Consider the following 17,103-nt stretch of genomic DNA (forward strand, 5'->3'; position numbering starts at 1 on the left):
TCTAGCTAAATCAGAAGCCTGACTATCTCTAACACCCATAGCTTACTGCGGGTTTGAACTGTTCCAAAGTAAAACTTATAATTAAATCCTGTTAACATTCGGAAGACTTTCCTAAGCACAGATCTCCTAATAGATGAAAAGACTCATCAATTACAAAAATATGTCATCAATCTAGGACAGGTGCAAAGACACTCTGTGAATATGGATACAAGAGTCTTCCCCTCCCACATGGGAGGAAAATTCAGTTTCAGCTCAGCTAGGGATTTAGTCTTACTAAAGATGTTGGAGGAAGTTCTCCAGCTGACCAGCTTTCCCCAACGTGGAAAGGATCACAGCAAGGACACCTGAGCTCTCCAACAGACGTTCAACGCCAAGGGATTCACAGGTGGGTACACCTGTGTGGAAGTAAAGCTGTTGCTTATTCTGTGAGCCGAATCCGAGGCTGAGGGAGGTGGGCGCGGGGCTATTTCAGTGGTGGTGGAGTGTGGGCTGCGTAGCTGCGCGTCTGCTCCTCCTTCTCGCGTTTCTCCTGCCACTCTAATCCCGCCTTGGCCATGAGGGAAATCGTGCTCACGCAGGCCGGGCAGTGCGTGAACCAGATCGTCGCCAAGGTTGTATTTGACTCCATAAAAATTAAAATTTTGTATGAGAGAAAAATGTCTCAAAGTCAAAAGTCAACAGACTGGGGAAATAGATCTGCAACATACATGACAGACAAAAAGCTAATTTGGGATATATATATATACACATATAAATATATATATACCTATAAATATATATACATATAAATATATAGATAGATAGATGTAAATATCCGTTTTTAACACCATTTAAAAAAATACTGTCCTTTCCCCATTGAACAGTGTTGACGCTCTTGTTAAAAATCATGACCATATTTTTTGGTTCTTTATTTCTATTGCATTGGTCTTTGTGTCTGTCTCTATGCTGGTACAGCATTGTTTTGCATACTGAAGTTTGAAACCAGGAGGTGTTAGTCCTCTAACTTTGTTAGTTTTTAAGATTGATTTGGCTGCTTGGGGTTTTTTTGAGATTTCGTCTGAATTTTAGAACAGGTTTTTCTATTTTTTCAAATATTGGAATTTTTACAGTGATTTTATTGAATCTGTAGATGACTATAGATAACAATGGCACCTTGACAAGATTTTGTCTTCCAGTCCATAAACACATGATGTCTTTTCATTTATTTGTGTCATCTTTAATACTATCATGCCATGTTTGTAGTTTTTGCTGTACAGGTTTTTCATTTCCTTGGTTAAGTGGGTTTCTAAGTATTTTATTCTTTTGATGCTATCATACATGATACTGTTGTCTTGATTTCTTCTTCAGATAGCTTATTGTTATTGTAGAAATACAACTGATTTTTGTGTATTATTTTGTATCCTGCAGCTTTGCTGAATTTTATTTATTGCATCTGACAGTTTATTTCACAGAAACTAAAAGATTTTTAATATATAAGGTTATGTCATCTGCAAACAGATAATTTTACTTTTTAAAAAATTGGAATATCTTTAATACTTTTACTCACCTTATTAACTAACTAGAAACTTCAGTACTATACTAAATAGCAGTAGTAAAAGCAGGCATCCTTGTTTTTGCTCTTAGGGTAAAAGCTTTCAGTCTTTCACCATGTTAGCTGTGTTTTTTTGTTTTGTTTTGTTTTGTTTTTTGTATAGCATTATGTTAATGTGTTTTCTTTCTTTTTATAGTTTATTAAGTATATTTTATCATGAATGTGGGTTAAATTTTGACAAATGCTTTTTCTTCTTTGCTTAAGATGATCACGTGAGGGTTTTTTCCTTAATGTGATATTACGCTGATTTTCATGTGCTGGAACATACTTTCATTTCAGGAGTCAATTACACTCATTCATAGTGTATAATCCTTTTAATGTACTGCTAAGTTTGAGTTGCTGGTATTTTGTTGAGGATTTTTGCATCAGCATGTATAAGGGATGTTTGTTTGTAGTTTTCTTATGGTGCCTTTGTCTGGCTTGGTGTCAGGGTAATACTGGCCTCATAGAATAAGTTAGAAAAAACTACCTCCTTTTCAACGTTTTGAAAAAGTTTGAGAAGAAGCGGTGTTAATTCTGCTTTAAACATTGGGTAGAATTCAACAGTGAAACCATCTGGTCCAGGCTTTTCTTTGTTGCTGGGTTTTTGATTACTGATGCAATCCTCCTGCTGAATCTCCTTGATGAATAGGTTTATTCAACTTTTCTGATTCAGTCTTAGTAGGTTTTTTGTTTCTAGGAATTTGTTCATTTTATTTAAGCTATTCAATTTTTTAGTGTATAGTCCCTTATGGTACTCTCCTACACCCCTTTTTTACTCCAAAAATCTGTTAGTAATGTACCCATTTTATTTTTGAGTTTAGTAATTTGAATATTCCCTTTCTTTCTTAGTCAATCTAGATAAAATTTTGTCAGTTTTGATGTTTTTCAGAGAACAAACTAGGTTGTGTTGATTTTTGATATTGTTTTTCTATTCTCTATTTCACTTATTTCCACTGCTATCTTTATCATTTTTTAAATTTTGCTAGCTTTTAGTTGTCGCTCTTTAATAGTCCCTCTTTTTCTCTCTGTTTTTAGTTCCTTAGGAGTAAAGTTGTTGATTCAGTATCTTATTTTTTATAATCATTTATAGCTATAAATTTTTCCCTTATGGTACCATTTTTAATGTATCTCTTAACTTTTGATATTTCATGTTTTTAATTTGTCTCTAGATATTTTTTCTTTTCTCTTGTGATTTCTTCCTTTATCCATCCTTGAGTGTTTCATACCTATATTTTTAGACATAAAATGTGTAACCTACAATATTTTCTTGATTTGTTAGTTTTATTTGTTGTAAGTTTTTATTTCAGAATTAAATGTGTGTATCAACATTTGTTATGTTCTCATAAACTTTGTAATACATGGAGATTCCTGGTCCACATATGTAAGTCTCTACATGAATATTATTTTGAAGCATTTAACCTTCTATTTTAATATTTCAAAGGTCTAAATGAAATTGAGATTTTGGTTTCTGAGATGAAATCATGGTAGGTGACTGAGAAATGCTTAAAAATTAGCCAAAACTTAAAATTAAGTTAAAGTTTACCTTCAAGATTCAACCTGAATAAGTCGCCCTGTATTGCTGGTAATAAAGAATAAGTCTTTAATGATATAAAAGGAAACTTCAGAGAATGTTTTTTTTTCCCCAGTTGACATATAAATTAAAAGATATAAAAAATTTTTATGGCCTTATGCATTTTTTACTTTAGAATTCCAACTTTTTCTGGTTAACATTTTTCCAAACAGATTCCTGTGTATTTGAAAGACAAATAATTTTTTAGTTGAAATGCTTAAGCAGTTAAATAAGGCCATGAAAGTTTCTTGAACTTGTGGGAATCCATGAGAAAATCTGACATTATGTTCTATTCTCTTGGAAGGTAGAAATATCGTATGACTTCTGTTTTCCTGACAAGAAATGTCCTGAGCAAGGCTACCTGGGACAATGACCTCACACATGGAAAACGTTGGAGCCCATCTGTTTCCAATCAGCTGTTTTCCAAAAATTAGTGAAGTTCAGTTTTCCCTTTGATACTCTCTGTTACTACCAATCCCAATGCCAGGGCTGTCCTGCTTCTACAAGTGACAATGACAAATATAGGCCTGAAGAAAGATGAGCTGATGGGATTCCCAGCTTATTACCTCTCCTTGGGGGCCTTATCTCACATACATGGATTCAACTCATAGACTCAGCTGGGTGAGGATCTATTATTCAGCTACATTAGAAGTGACTGCTTAAGACTCAGGTGTGTGGTGAAATGAGGCAGAATTTTCTCTATGGAGTGTTAGCAGAATTTTCTCCTCATAATTACCATCTTACTATCACTAAATCATAACTAAAATGAGGAAATTATTCAAGAAGAAATAGAAATGTAATCATATGAGGACATAAATTTAGAGATTTGTGGAGAGCTCTTCATAATTTTATGGCGTTCTCTTTGAGCTGGGATTATAGTTGACATTTCATTATAATATATTAGCCGTTCTAGACTTTATGCATTTATGTAAAGTTTTCTTTGTTGTACTTTAAGTTCTGTGATACATGGGCAGAGCATGCAGGTTTGTTACATAGTTATACACGTGCCATGGTGGTTTGCTGCACCCATCAACCCGTCATCTACATAGGTATTTCTCCTAACGCTATTCCTCCCCTAGCCTCCCGCCCCATGACAGGCCCCAGTGTGTGATGTTCCCCTTCCTGTGTCCATGTGTCCTCATTGTTCAACTCCCACTTATGAGTGAGAACATGCAGTGTTTGGTTTTCTTTTCTCTTTTTCTTTCTCTCTCTCTCTCTTTTTTTTTTGAGACAAATTTTCACTCTCGTTGCCCAGGTTGGAGTGCAATGTCGTGATCTCGGCTCACCACAACCTCTGCCTCCTGGGTTCAAGCGATTCTCCTCCCTCAGCCTCCCAAGTAGCTAGGATTACAGGTATGTGCCAATACGCCTGACTAATTGTTTGTATTTTTAGTAGAGACGGGGTTTCTCCATGTTGGTCAGGCTGATCTCAAACTCCCCACCTCAGCCTCCCAAAGTTCTGAGACTACAGGCATGAGTCACTGCTCCTGGCCTGGTTTTCTTTTCTTGTGTTAGTTTGCTGAGAATGATGGTTTCCAGCTTCATCCCTGTCCCTGGAAAGGACATAAATGCATAGTATTCCATGGTGTATATATGCCACATTTTCTTTATCCAGTTTATCATTAATGGGCATTTGGGTTGGTTCCAAGTCTTTGCTATTGTGAACAGTGCTGAAATAAACATACAGTGCTGAAATAAACATACAGTGCTGAAATAAACATACAGTTCATGTGTCTTTATAGTATAATAATTTATAATGCTTTGGGTATATACCCTATAATGGGATTACTGGGTCAAATGGTATTTCTGGTTCTATATCTTTGAGGAATTTTCACACTGTCTTCCACAATGACTGAACTAATTTACACTCCTACCAACAGTGTAAAAGCATTCCTGTTTCTCCACAGCCTCATCAGCATCTGCTGTTTCCTGACTTTTTAATAATCGCCATTCTAACTGGAGTGAGATGGTATCTCATTGTGGTTTTGATTTGCATTCATCTAATGACCAGTGGTGATGAGCTTTTTTTCATATGTTTGTTGGCCGCATAAATGTCTTCTTTTGAGAAGTGTCTGCTCGTTTCCTTTGCCCACTTTTTGATGGGGCTGTTTTTTTCTTGTAAATTTGTTTAAGTTCTTTGTAGATTCTGGATATTAGCCCTTTGTCAGACAGATAGATTGCAAAAATTTTCTCCCATTCTGTAAGTTGTCTGTTCACTCTGATGATAGTTTATTTTGCTGTGCAAAAGCTCTTTACTTTAATTAGATCCCATTTGTCAATTTGGGCTTTTGTTGCCATGGCTTTTGGTGTTTTAGTCACAAAGTCTTTGCTCATGCCTATGTCCTGAATGGTATTGCCTAGGTTTTCTTCTAGGGTTTTTATGGTTTTAGGTCTAAGATTTAAGTCTTTAATCCATCTTGAATTGATTTTTATTACCTCTCCTTGGGGGCCTTATCTCACATACATGCACCTGGAGGTATCACAAGTAAAGGCTGCGAAACAGCAAAGATGGCAACCTGATCCTTCCTCTGGGAGCACCAGTCCAAGGGGGTACTGACTTGATGCCAGCTGGAACGCTCCTGTAGGAGGTTTCTGGTGACCCCTGTTGGGAGGTCTCACCCAGTCAGGAGGAACAGGATCAGGGACTGCTTAAAGAAGCAGTCTGGCTGCCCTTTGGCAGAGCAGGTGTGTTGTTCTGATCCCCAGGAGTCTGCAGAGCCAGCAGGCTGGAAAGGTTCAGTTGGCTGAACTGGGGAGACAGTAGCTACCCCTCTCCCTGGGGACTTCATCCCAGGGAGAAATCAGAGTTCTGTCCATAGAACTCCGGCTGGAGTTGCTAAAATTCTGATGGGGAGGCCCTGTCCAGTGAGGAGGGATGGATTTCAGTCTCACTTAAAGAAGCAGCCTGGCCACAATCAGTCACAACAGCTGTACTGTGTTATAGGGGACTCCTCCTGGTCCCTGGTGCCAGCAGGCTAGAGCAGCCAACTCAAACCACAGATAGAGCCGCTGCCCCTCCCCCTGGGAACTCAGTCCACCTCCGGCTATCTCCAGCCTGCTGCCACTGGCCTGCTGGAATTCCAAGCCAATGGGTCTTATAAGGTGCTGTGGGAGTGGGGCCTCAGAATGATGTCACTTGGCTCCCTGGATTCAGCCCCCTTCATAGGGGAATGCACAGATGTATCTCCCACTTTGCTGGAATTCTCTGGGCAGAGTATGCAAAATTCCTGGGTTTCCATGCATGCCCCAGTAAGCCAGCGAGCACTCCACTGAGACTCTACACAGCTCTGTGCTTCAGACCCAAGGCTGTGGTGGCTGAGCTCTTGAGGGGACCTCTTCATCTGCAGGTTGCAAAGATCCGTCGGAGAAGCATGGTTTCCCGGGCAGAGTCGAACAATCACTCATGGCCTCCCTTGCCTGCGAGTGGGGGCTCGGCTAGCCACACCTGGATGGGTCATTGACCCACTTGCTTTTCCTGACTCTCTGTGGGTCGAGCTGTCTGCCCAGTCAGTTCCAATGCAAGAATCTGAATATCTCAATTGAAGGTGCAGAATTCACTCACAGTTTTCATTGCTCTCTGTGAGAGCCATGGGACACAGCTGCTTCTAATCGGCCAGTTTGACCCCATCTAAAGTATGATTTCTTAATATATGAGATGTTTTAATTATGTAACAATAATGATATTTATCACAAATATATTTTGTCTCAATGTGATATACAAATTGCTAATAAATCAATTCTTTTTTGGTTACCACAAAGCTATCTGGAAATGTAACGTCTGCCATTTATAAAATTTTTGTAGAGTTAATAGAACTTTACTTGAAGAGAGGCTGGCAATATGCATCATGACTTCAAGCACTGCCAGTGAAGTTGTGGAGTTTGAAGTGGTACTCACATCTTGTTACTGGGATTATAAATTAGTAAAAACTATATCAATTGTAATTAAACAATATATACCAAAATTATAAATGGAAATACTCTCTGATTCAGCAATTTCATTTCCAGAAATTTACCCTACAGACATACTCATGATGCCTGGAATTATGTATGAATGGGAGAAAGTATTATACCACCTTTTTAATTAACAAAAGCCTAGAAATCACCTTAATGTTTATCAATCACATTAATGATTAACACCTTACTGTTTATTGAAATTATGGTTTTCATATGATAGACTACTATGCAGCTATTTAAAGAAATAAATTTTAAAGGATGCTCAAAAATGATGTCCAAGATATGTTACAAAGGAAAATACCTGCGTGGAGAGCCATGTGTCTGATATGCCTCCATTCCTATAAAATCAGAGTGTATATAAAGGCATAGAGTATCTCCATTAACTGGTAACTGTTACAAAATTCAAAGTTAATGCAGGCAAGCCCTTTCTTTTTTAATGCTAAAACTTCAAGGACCTGCACAATATTTGAGGATTTCCAACACAGGCTAATCTACCTTTGAACCTACAGATTTTAGGAAATGAAGCTCTTGAAAAATCAAGCATTAATATTCCTAGCTACAGTTGTTTGGAACATAATTAGAATGATCCATTCTTTGCAAGTCTGTAAAATTTGCTCATACAACCATCTGGGCCTAGTCCCTCCTTTGTGAGAGATTTTATTTTACTAGAGATTTTATGTTCTTCATGTTATAGTACTTCTTAGTTTTCTATTTCTTCTTGATTCTTGAGTCAATTTTGGTACCACTTAGTACCCCACAGGGTGCTTGGGCTCAGAACACATCAGTCAAAGGAAGAGAGAAGAAAGGAAGTTAGGAAGGAGGGAGGAAGAAAGGAAGGAAGGAAGGGGACAAAGAAGGAAAGAGAGATGGAAGGAAAGAATGAGAGAAAGAAAGATGGAGGGAGAGAGAGAAAGAGAGAAGGAAATGAGAGAAAGAAGGAAGGAAGGAGGGAGAGAAAGAGGGAAAGAGAAAGAAGGAAAGAAACAAGGAAGCAGGGAGGGAGAGAAAGAAGAAGGTAGAGGAAGGAAGGAAGGAAGAAAGGAAGGAAAGAGGGAGGGAAGGAAGGGAGAGAGAGAGGGAGGCAGGGAAAGAAAGAAAGAGAGAAAGGTGAAAGGTGGGGATGGGAAGAAAAGAGGAGCCAGCCACAGGCTACAGGCTGTTTGTTCACTCTTTTAGTTGACCCAGGCAGTTCTGCCTTTTAAATATTCCACCTTCTGCCATGAGTTACACTGTTCAATATTCATTCCTCAGAGCATTCAAAGGTCTATGTGTGCCCTGCCATGATGGAGCATGGCTTCAGCTCCCAAACACAACTCTCAGCCAAAATATTCATGACTGGTCCCTCCCATATACTCATCAATCCCCCATGTATGGTCTTCATGTGTCCCCCCGAGCTCAAGTGTTGGAAACTTAATCCTCTATGTGACAGTGTTGAGAGGTGGGGCCTAATAAGAGTGATTGGGTTATGAGACTCTGCCCCCATGCGTGGATTAATGTCACTATCTCAGGAATAGTTTAGTTATCTGGGGGGTGGGTTAGTTATCTTGGGAGTGCACTTGTATTAAAAGCAAGTTCAGCCCCTTTTTCTCCCTTTCTTTCTGAAAGTCTTGCTCTGCTGCCTTCAGCCATGAGATGACACAGCAAGAAGGCCCTCACCAGATGCAGACCCCCTCATCCTTGGACTTCCTAGCCTCCAGAACTCTAAGAAATAAATTTCTTTTCTTTATAGATTCCCTAGTCTATGGTATTCTGTTATAGCAGCACAAAATGGGTTAAGATGCCCCATTACATGGACAGTGCTGATCCACAGGGTTGAGATCATTGACTTAGGGCTTGGAGTCTTATACAACATCCCTACGGGAGTTGGCCTCCATATTCCCTAACTTCCAGGAATCTCAAATGGTGATCTCAGACCAAAATATAGCCCAGATATTTTGCATTTGGCAATATTGCCCACTTTTATACAACTTTATCATGGCAGCTTTGATGTGTTCACTTCTACGATCCCTTAAAGGATATGAGTTCAAGATCCTGCAAGGTTACAATCCAAGGATAGAAGAGCCTAGACAAGAGTTCCATCACCTGGGTGATCAGTGCAGAGCTATGTCACAAAGTCTCCGTAGGCAAAGCCTAGACAAGAGTTACATCACCTGGGTAATCAGTGCAGAGATATGTCACAAAGCCCCGTAGGCAGAGCCTAGACAAGAGTTACATCACCTGGGTGACAGGCAAACAACAATAACAACTTATTTTCATCCCCACTTCAGTCTTTGAGGTTAGACAGACCTGGATTCAAATCCAAGCTCCACCCCTCACTGTGTGAGCTTGCTCAAGCTGCTAACATCTCTGAGACTTCACTCTTCATTCATGAAATGAGGATAAAGGCCCTTCTCTCAGGGGCTGTGCCAAGGATGAAATGAGTCATGCATTGGTCAGGACAGGTGACGCTGTGTAACAAACAAGCCCCCAAACCTCAGTGGCTTCAACAGCAAAGTTGACTTCTTTTCTTTTTTTTTTTTTAATTTTTTTTTTGCTGGGGGTGGGGTGCGGTGGATGGAGTCTCGCTCTGTCACCCAGGCTGGAGTGGAGTGGTGCAATCTCAGACCACTGTAACCTCCACCTCCTGAGTTCAAGAGATTCTCCTGCCTCAGCCTCCTGAGTAGCTGGGACTACAGACGCCTGCCACCATGCCCGGCTAATTTTTTATATTTTTAGTAGAGATGGGGTTTCACCGTGTTAGTCAGGATGGTCTCGATTACCTGAACTCATGATCTGCCCGTCTCAGCCTCCCAAAGTGCTGGGATTACAGGCGTGAGCCACCACACCCGGCCTTTACTTCTGAATTGATTTCGCATCCATCACGGGTCAACAAGGGGGCTCTGGTGGTCGTAGTCATTCAGAGACTCAAACAGATAGACCCTTATCCCAGAAGATGCTCCCACAGTTCCAGAAACAGAGCAAAGAAAACATAATCAGCCATGAGCCACTTCTTAAATCCCCTGCACGGAAGGGATGCACGTTTTTTCTGTCACAGCTGTTGCCCAAAATGTCTCAGGCGGCCAGGCACAGTGGCTCACATCTGTAATCTCAGCATTTTGGGAGGCAGAGGCGGGCAGATCACCTGAGGTCGGGAGTTCAAGACCAGTCTGACCAACATGGAGAAACCCTATCTCTACATATAATACGAAAATTTGCCAGTCATGGTGGAGGGTGCCTGTTAGCCCCAGCTACTCTGGAAGCTGAGGCAGGAGAATCACTTGGATCCGGGAGGTGGAGATTGCAATGAGTCGAGACCAGCCACTGCACCCCAGTCTGAGTAACAGAGTGAGACTTCATCTCAAAAAAAAAAAAAAAAAAGTCTCAGGCTATGACTGAACTAGGAGGGTAGAAAGAATAGTCATTTTGGTTGCCACAAACAATCGAAACAAAGATGCAGATCATTGATGTAAAATTACAGTTAGTTCCTCCCCACTCCTTTTCAGCTTCTCTTCGTTGCTATGAGCCAGCGTTTCCAGTGTCAGTTTTCAGTCTGTTGCCTCCCAGCTCCTAGTGCACCTTTCAATACGTGCACTGTGATAAACTGGGAAACACTGTTCAATATGCCTTCTGGGAGTGAACATTCTGCAGGCATCTAGGTAGAGGATGGAGAGAATGCAGGGGGCAGGAGCTCTCTGGCTGTGCCTTGATCATGTTCAAGCCCCAACCACAGACCTAGGCGTGGTCCCTCAGCCACCTTGTAGCCTTGGCTTGCAACATCTCGACATGGAAACCAAAATGCAGCAGGGCCCATGTGATCTGAAAGTTCCTGAAAATTTTCCCAGACCCCATCTTGTACCCCTTGTGCAACCTGCACACAGTGATCTGTATTCTAGAGGATCCGCACAGAGCTGCCATTCCTTCTGCCAGACCCTGCGGGACTCACGCATTCTGGAGGCTTCCTGCCCTACAAAGGCAGCCAGGCTCCCGCCATGCATCCCTGCACCAGCGGCTCACGGCTAGCTCCCTCATCTGCATTCCAGCGGCTCATGGCCAGCTCCCTCACCTGCACCAGCGGCTCTCGGCCGGCTCCCTCCCTTGCACACCAGCGGCTCACGGCCGGTTCCTTCCCCTGCATTCCAGCGGTTCACAGCCAGGTCCCTCACCTGCACTCCAGTGGGTGGCCTAGTGCTTGTGCAAAAGCTGCTGACTAGCTCCAGCCTGCCCAAATCCACGAACGTCTCTTATGTGGTGGCTGAACCACATTTTATGACATCTGAACACCTTTCAAATCTGTGCTTCCTTGGGTACCTCCCTCTGCACTAGGGCACCAGGCAGGGTTGCTTTATGTCTTACAGTGACTCTTTTATCATAGTTGCAATCCTTTATACTACACTTCCCCGTTAGACCCACTATGTGGTTTCTATCTCTTGATGGGACCCAGGCTGCTACAGAACCTAACCCATGAACATTGCACTTCATTAGTTCCTCACCATTGGCCCAAGATCATGCTCCACCACCCCTCTCTGCACCCTGACTTTCTTTCCTTAAGTGAAACCCCTAAACGCCCTCTTTGTGCCCAAAGCTTACCTGCTCTTCCTTCCCTATATTCTTGGCCAGACACAAAAATCTGATGCTCTGGCAAATGCAGAAATGGGGAGAAGGCAGGGGAATCATTTCTCCGCCCTTAGGTAAGCACTGAGGGTTATGTAATTCCATTGTGTGAGGAATAAAAAAATGAGGCATAGAGAGCTGCCATGATTTGCCTGGACCAATGAAGCTGTCATGACAGAAGTGGAACAAAGGTTTAGGAGTCCCGAATGTCAGTCCAGCTCCTATGCCTTCAGAACGTGCTGTGGAGGGAGACGCCGGGGGCTCCACTCATGCTGAGCACTCAGGGGTACCCAAGTGCTGAGACTGGGGACGTGACAGGCTGAGTTGACTCAGCCAAGTCCTCCTACACCAAATAAGGATGGAAACCCTCACATAATAGATGTGAAGAGAGGGAACGAAGCCAGGAACTATTAAGAGGCTGATGCCTGGAAGGCCTGGGCAGAATGACAGTGAGATTGGCACAGAACAGAGGCCCTAGATGGGGACAAAGGGAAGGAATTGGCCTCAGTGGCCAGATGGCACCTGTCCACTGCACAGAGGCTGGAGCCTTGAGTTCCATCTAGTCCTTGTCAACCACAATCATTCTGCCCTATGGCTCAACGAGTCCTGGAGAAAATGTATTTTCTGCAGGCTGGGGAGGTGAGAATAAAACAATTCAGCCTTAAGAAGTTGAAAGCCCAGGAAATCATAGCACGTGGAGATGGGATTCATACTTAAACTTCCTGCCCTTGACTTCTGGTTTGGCCATGTGACTTACTTTGGCCAATGGATGTGGTAAAGTGGTAGTCTGCACATTCTGAGCCTGGGTGGTAAGATAAGAGACCTTCACATTTCCCTTTGTTCTTTGCACTCCTGCCATTGCCATGAGAAGAAGGCACCCTGGCAGGCCCCAACCCAAGGAGGATCAGAGACACTTGGAGCAGATCCAGCTCAGCCACCACAGTTCGAACTGAAACCTCCCAAGCAACCCATGCACATGAGTGAGAAATGGTGGCCTATGGTCTTAGGCCTCTGAGGTGTGGGGTTACTTGTTACAGAGCAAGAGTTAACTAATAGAGATTTCTACCTCACATCCCTATGAATCAAAGAACAAAGGAAATAAAACAAAATATGAAAAGCAGATTTCCAATTTTTAGAAGAAAACAGAGGACAGATTTTATGACACTAAACAGAGAAAAACTTTTTTTTAATATGACACAAAACACAGACATCATAAAAGAAATTACTGATAAATTCAATCATACTAAATGTAGTAGCTTTGATCTGACAAAAGAGGCGATGAATGAAGTTAAAAGACAAAGACAGTGCATGATACGGTTTGGCTGCATGTCCCCACCCAAGTCTCATCTTGAATTGTCCTCCCATAATTCTCCTGTGTTATGGGAGGGACCTGGTGGGAGATAATTGGAATCATGGGGGTGGTTCCCCCATACTGTTCTCCTGGTAGTGAATAAATCTCATGAGATCTGACGGTTTTATCAGGGGGTTCCACTTTTGCATCATCCTCATTTTTCTGTGGCCACTGCCATGTAAGAAGTGCCTTTCACCTCCCACCATGATTCTGAGGCCTCTTCAGTCATGTGAAACTGTAAGTCCAATTAAACCTCTTTTTCTTCCCAGTCTGGGGGTATGTCTTTATTGGCAGTGTGAAAATGGACTAATACAGTGCACCAATAGGGAAAACATATTTGTAAGATATTTGGCCAAAAAAGCATTGATATACAGATCATTAAAATCAAAATTGGCCAGACGTGGTGGCTCATGCCTGTAATCCCAGCACTTTGGGAAGCTGAGGTGGGTGGATCACCTGAGGTCGGGAGTTCGAGACCAGTCTGACCAACATGGAGAAACCCTGTCTCTACTAAAAATACAAAACTGGCCAGGCGTGGTGGCGCTTACCTGTAATCCCAGCTACTCAGGAGGCTGAGGCAGGAGAATCGCTTGAACCCGGGAGGTAGAAGTTGCGGTGAGCCGTGATCATGCCATTGCACTCCCACCTAGGCAACAAGTGCAAAACTCCGTCTAAAAAAAAAAAAAAATAGCATTTACAAGTCAGCAAGGAGTAACCAAAGACCCAACAGACATATGAGCCAGGAGCAATTCACAGAGGGGGAGACCTGAAGGGCTGGGAAACACAAGGCACGCATTCAGCTGCACAGCAAAATCCAGGAACAATATCAGAAAGTGCGATAACAAATATTGATGAAAATGAGTGAAGACGGATGTGCGCACTGCTGGCAAGGGGCATTGTGAGGTCTCCAGCCCCAAGGTCATCTGGCTGTGCTTCCTAGGAAGAAAGGGCTGAAAACAGACCTGTCCCAAGACTCCAAGCCTCACCAGGCTACGTGCAGGTCTTGGACCAGAACATCAGCATCACCTTGGGGTGGGGATTGCAGGGGGTTCACACATCCTCTGCTCACCAGAAATGCAGAATTCTAGATTCATCTGGAAGATATTGTTGAAGAGAAAAGCAACTTTCAGGAGAGTATGTATGGACTGCTATTTGTATAAAATTGCAAAAACAGACCAAAGAACACTATCCATTCTTCATGGACATGCACACTAGGTATTAAACATGGATGGGAAGACACATATTGACTTCAGAATAGTGGGGAGGGAGGCGGTAACTGGACTAGAAAAGGGACATATAACTCGAGGGTCAGCATGAACATTATGGCTGAATCCGTAGTTTTCTTCCCTTAAACTCTGGGGCAAATGCATCCAAAAGCTACCACGTTTGAATTTTAACTGGGAGGTACATGAAAGTTTGATATCATTATCCTCTACATAGTCCTGTGTGTTTGTAATGTTGAGGCATATTTTTTCAACACTTGACACAGCATGAAAGGAAGCTTGCCTACATGGTAACAATGGTTATCTTTAGGTAGCAGAATTCAAGACTGCTTCTTTTTCTTTTTTTCCTACTTGTATGTTATCTCTATTTCCCTGTGTGAGGATTTATGACTGTTGTGATGAAAAGGCTAGTATTCTAACTCCCTGCATCATAAGCACACACTGTGTCCTGGTTGGAACGATGGGGAGGAGGGAGCGTGTCTGTTCACCTGGCCAGCCCTAGGCAACTCTGCAGAGAAGGATACAGGCACTTCCCCTCTGCAGCCAAAGAGTTAAGAAGGCTTGATGTGAAATAAATCATTCCAGGGGAGCTAAATCCCAGCCTTATCTAATTGTGTATCCTGAGGCTGATTAATTTAAACTCAAAAATAAAATAAACATCATCCTTAAATAGGGATTAAATACTCAGCGGGGTCCTTAGTTGAACAAACTGACATACATTTTATGGTATGGATTCAAGGGGCCTGGGGTGGGGCGAGGGGTATCTGTGGGGATGCTCGCTGAGCTAAGGAGAGAAAATCGCCAGAGCTCCTGGATTCCGGAGTACATTCACCTTTAGCTTCTTCTCTGGATACCCACAGAAAACCAAAGATCCACCCTGTGGCAGGATCTTCACACAGGAGGTGGTCTTGTGCCCTGTGTCCCTGAGGGAGAAGGGATTAGTGGAGGGAGTGGGTGAAGAGTTTGGAGGAAGCCCCTGATGTTCTTAGAAAACAGTAGGAAAGAGATTGCCTTGCCTGGGCATTGTTCCCAAATAGGAGACAAGAGCATGAACTAAAAACAGAGACTCTCAGCTCCCTCCATGGTTCCTGAATTCAGAAGGGAACCCAGGGAAGTGGGGCAAGTAAAAAATTGAGTGGGCTATCTGACATGTGCCTGGAGGGACCCACGAACCTGAGTCAGGCATGAGAGTGGGCAGCTGGTGGATTCTTCCAGGCCTGCAGCACAAAGCCAGGTGGATGTCCCAAGAACAAGCCATGTCTGCAGAGGCCTCTACTGCATCCCTGCCTCATGGGCACAATGTCACAGAACAGAATTACATCACTTGGGAGACCATGTGCAGTGTGAGTGTCATAATGGAGCTGGACCCAGAAGGTCCCAGACCCAGGTCCATTTATGTCTCTGCTATAGTCAATGTTTGTGTGCCCCTAAAATCCGTGTGTTGAAACCTAACCCCTGATAGGTTAGGTTTGAATTAGGAGGCAAAGACTTTAGGAAGTGACTTCATCATGAAAGCAAAGACCCCATGAATGGGATAAGTGGCCTTGTAAAAGGGAGCCAAGGGAGCTTGTTCTCCTTCCACCATGTCAGGACACAGCTAGGAGGTGCCCTCTATAAGGAACAGGCCCTCAACAGACACCCAATCTGCCACTACCTCGACCTTCCACTTGACAGCATCCAGACCTATGAGACATAAATTTCTGCTGCTTATAAGCCCCCTAGGCTAAGGTATTTTGTTACAGCAGCCCAAATGGAATGAGACAGCCTCTGAGCATCTTGAGCAACTCACTTATCTGCTGAACTCTCCACAGATTTAACTGTGATGAAATCCCTTCAACAGATGTATATTGAACACCTACTTTGTATAAGGACACACTGTGTTATTGGATAGAGTATAAAACAAGTCACGGTTCCCCAGAGGTAGGCACTGCCATAGCTGAACAGCAAACCCAAGTTGCTGTGGCCAGTGGGGGAAGGGGTGGGTGTCAGAGAAGAAGAGAACGTGCTAGAGTCCATGTCTGCAGCAATATTGGAACGTCTAATGGATGGTTCTCAAAGTGGTGACTTCTCATCTTCCTACAAAAACTCATAGTTGTCCCTGTGTAAAGTCTTCCCAGAAGTGCAGAGCGGATGATAATATGCAGATCAGAAAAGAGGAGAGGACAGAGAGAGCACATTCTTGGCATCAGCAGCCACGGACTTCTTGGAGGAAGGAAAGCAATTCTCCTGGATCCGTGGGTAGCAGATAAACATACAGAAATACATTTGTTAGCTATTTGGTTCATGGACTTTGAACATTTGCAGATCGAGAGGCTGAGAATCTTCTCCAACCAGATGATAGGGGGCTTGGAAGTACAGAAAGGGATGAAAGGAGGGGGAAAACAGAGCAATGAGAAGGGAGCTTTCAGCATGACCAACACAGAGACCTGGGTCTCTGCTACCAACAATAAGAGCTAATATATAATGATTGCAGGTCTGCAAACAGCAGGCTTTCCATGTCACATGTGGCAAGCTCTGAAGACAACCCTGTGTGACAGGTATTGTCGGAGGCAGAGAGTTGCTAAATAATCACACACAGATGGTGGAATGCCGGAGAGTTTGGTTTTAATTGGTCATCTTCCTGTTTGCTTTTTATTTGTCGCATCTGTAGTTTGTTCTCTTTTTCCTCTTTCTCTGACTTCTTTTGAATTTGTTGAGTATTTTTATTTCATTTAATCTTCTTTGTTGGCCTTTTACATATAACTATTTTTCCTTGGTTTGGTTTTGAGACTTAGTCATTGCTCTATGGTTTATGATATATCATATTGTTTGGATCTGTGTCCCTACCCAACTCTCATGTGGA

General features: G+C 42.7%; 1 long non-coding RNA gene across 4 annotated transcripts in view; it reads right to left on the reverse strand.

Annotated features, from left to right (window-relative positions):
* Positions 1-17,103, reverse strand: part of LOC134807015 (uncharacterized) — a 160,817-nt gene that overhangs the window by 101,019 nt on the left and 42,695 nt on the right. For all 4 annotated transcript variants that reach the window (XR_010150333.1, XR_010150332.1, XR_010150335.1 and 1 more), the window contains exon 3: positions 13,587-13,709. This is a non-coding gene — a long non-coding RNA (uncharacterized LOC134807015). The remainder of the gene's footprint in view (positions 1-13,586; positions 13,710-17,103) is intronic.

This window comes from Pan troglodytes, chromosome 14 (genome assembly GCF_028858775.2).
Source record: "Pan troglodytes isolate AG18354 chromosome 14, NHGRI_mPanTro3-v2.0_pri, whole genome shotgun sequence".
In the NCBI taxonomy this organism is placed as follows: domain Eukaryota; kingdom Metazoa; phylum Chordata; class Mammalia; order Primates; family Hominidae; genus Pan; species Pan troglodytes.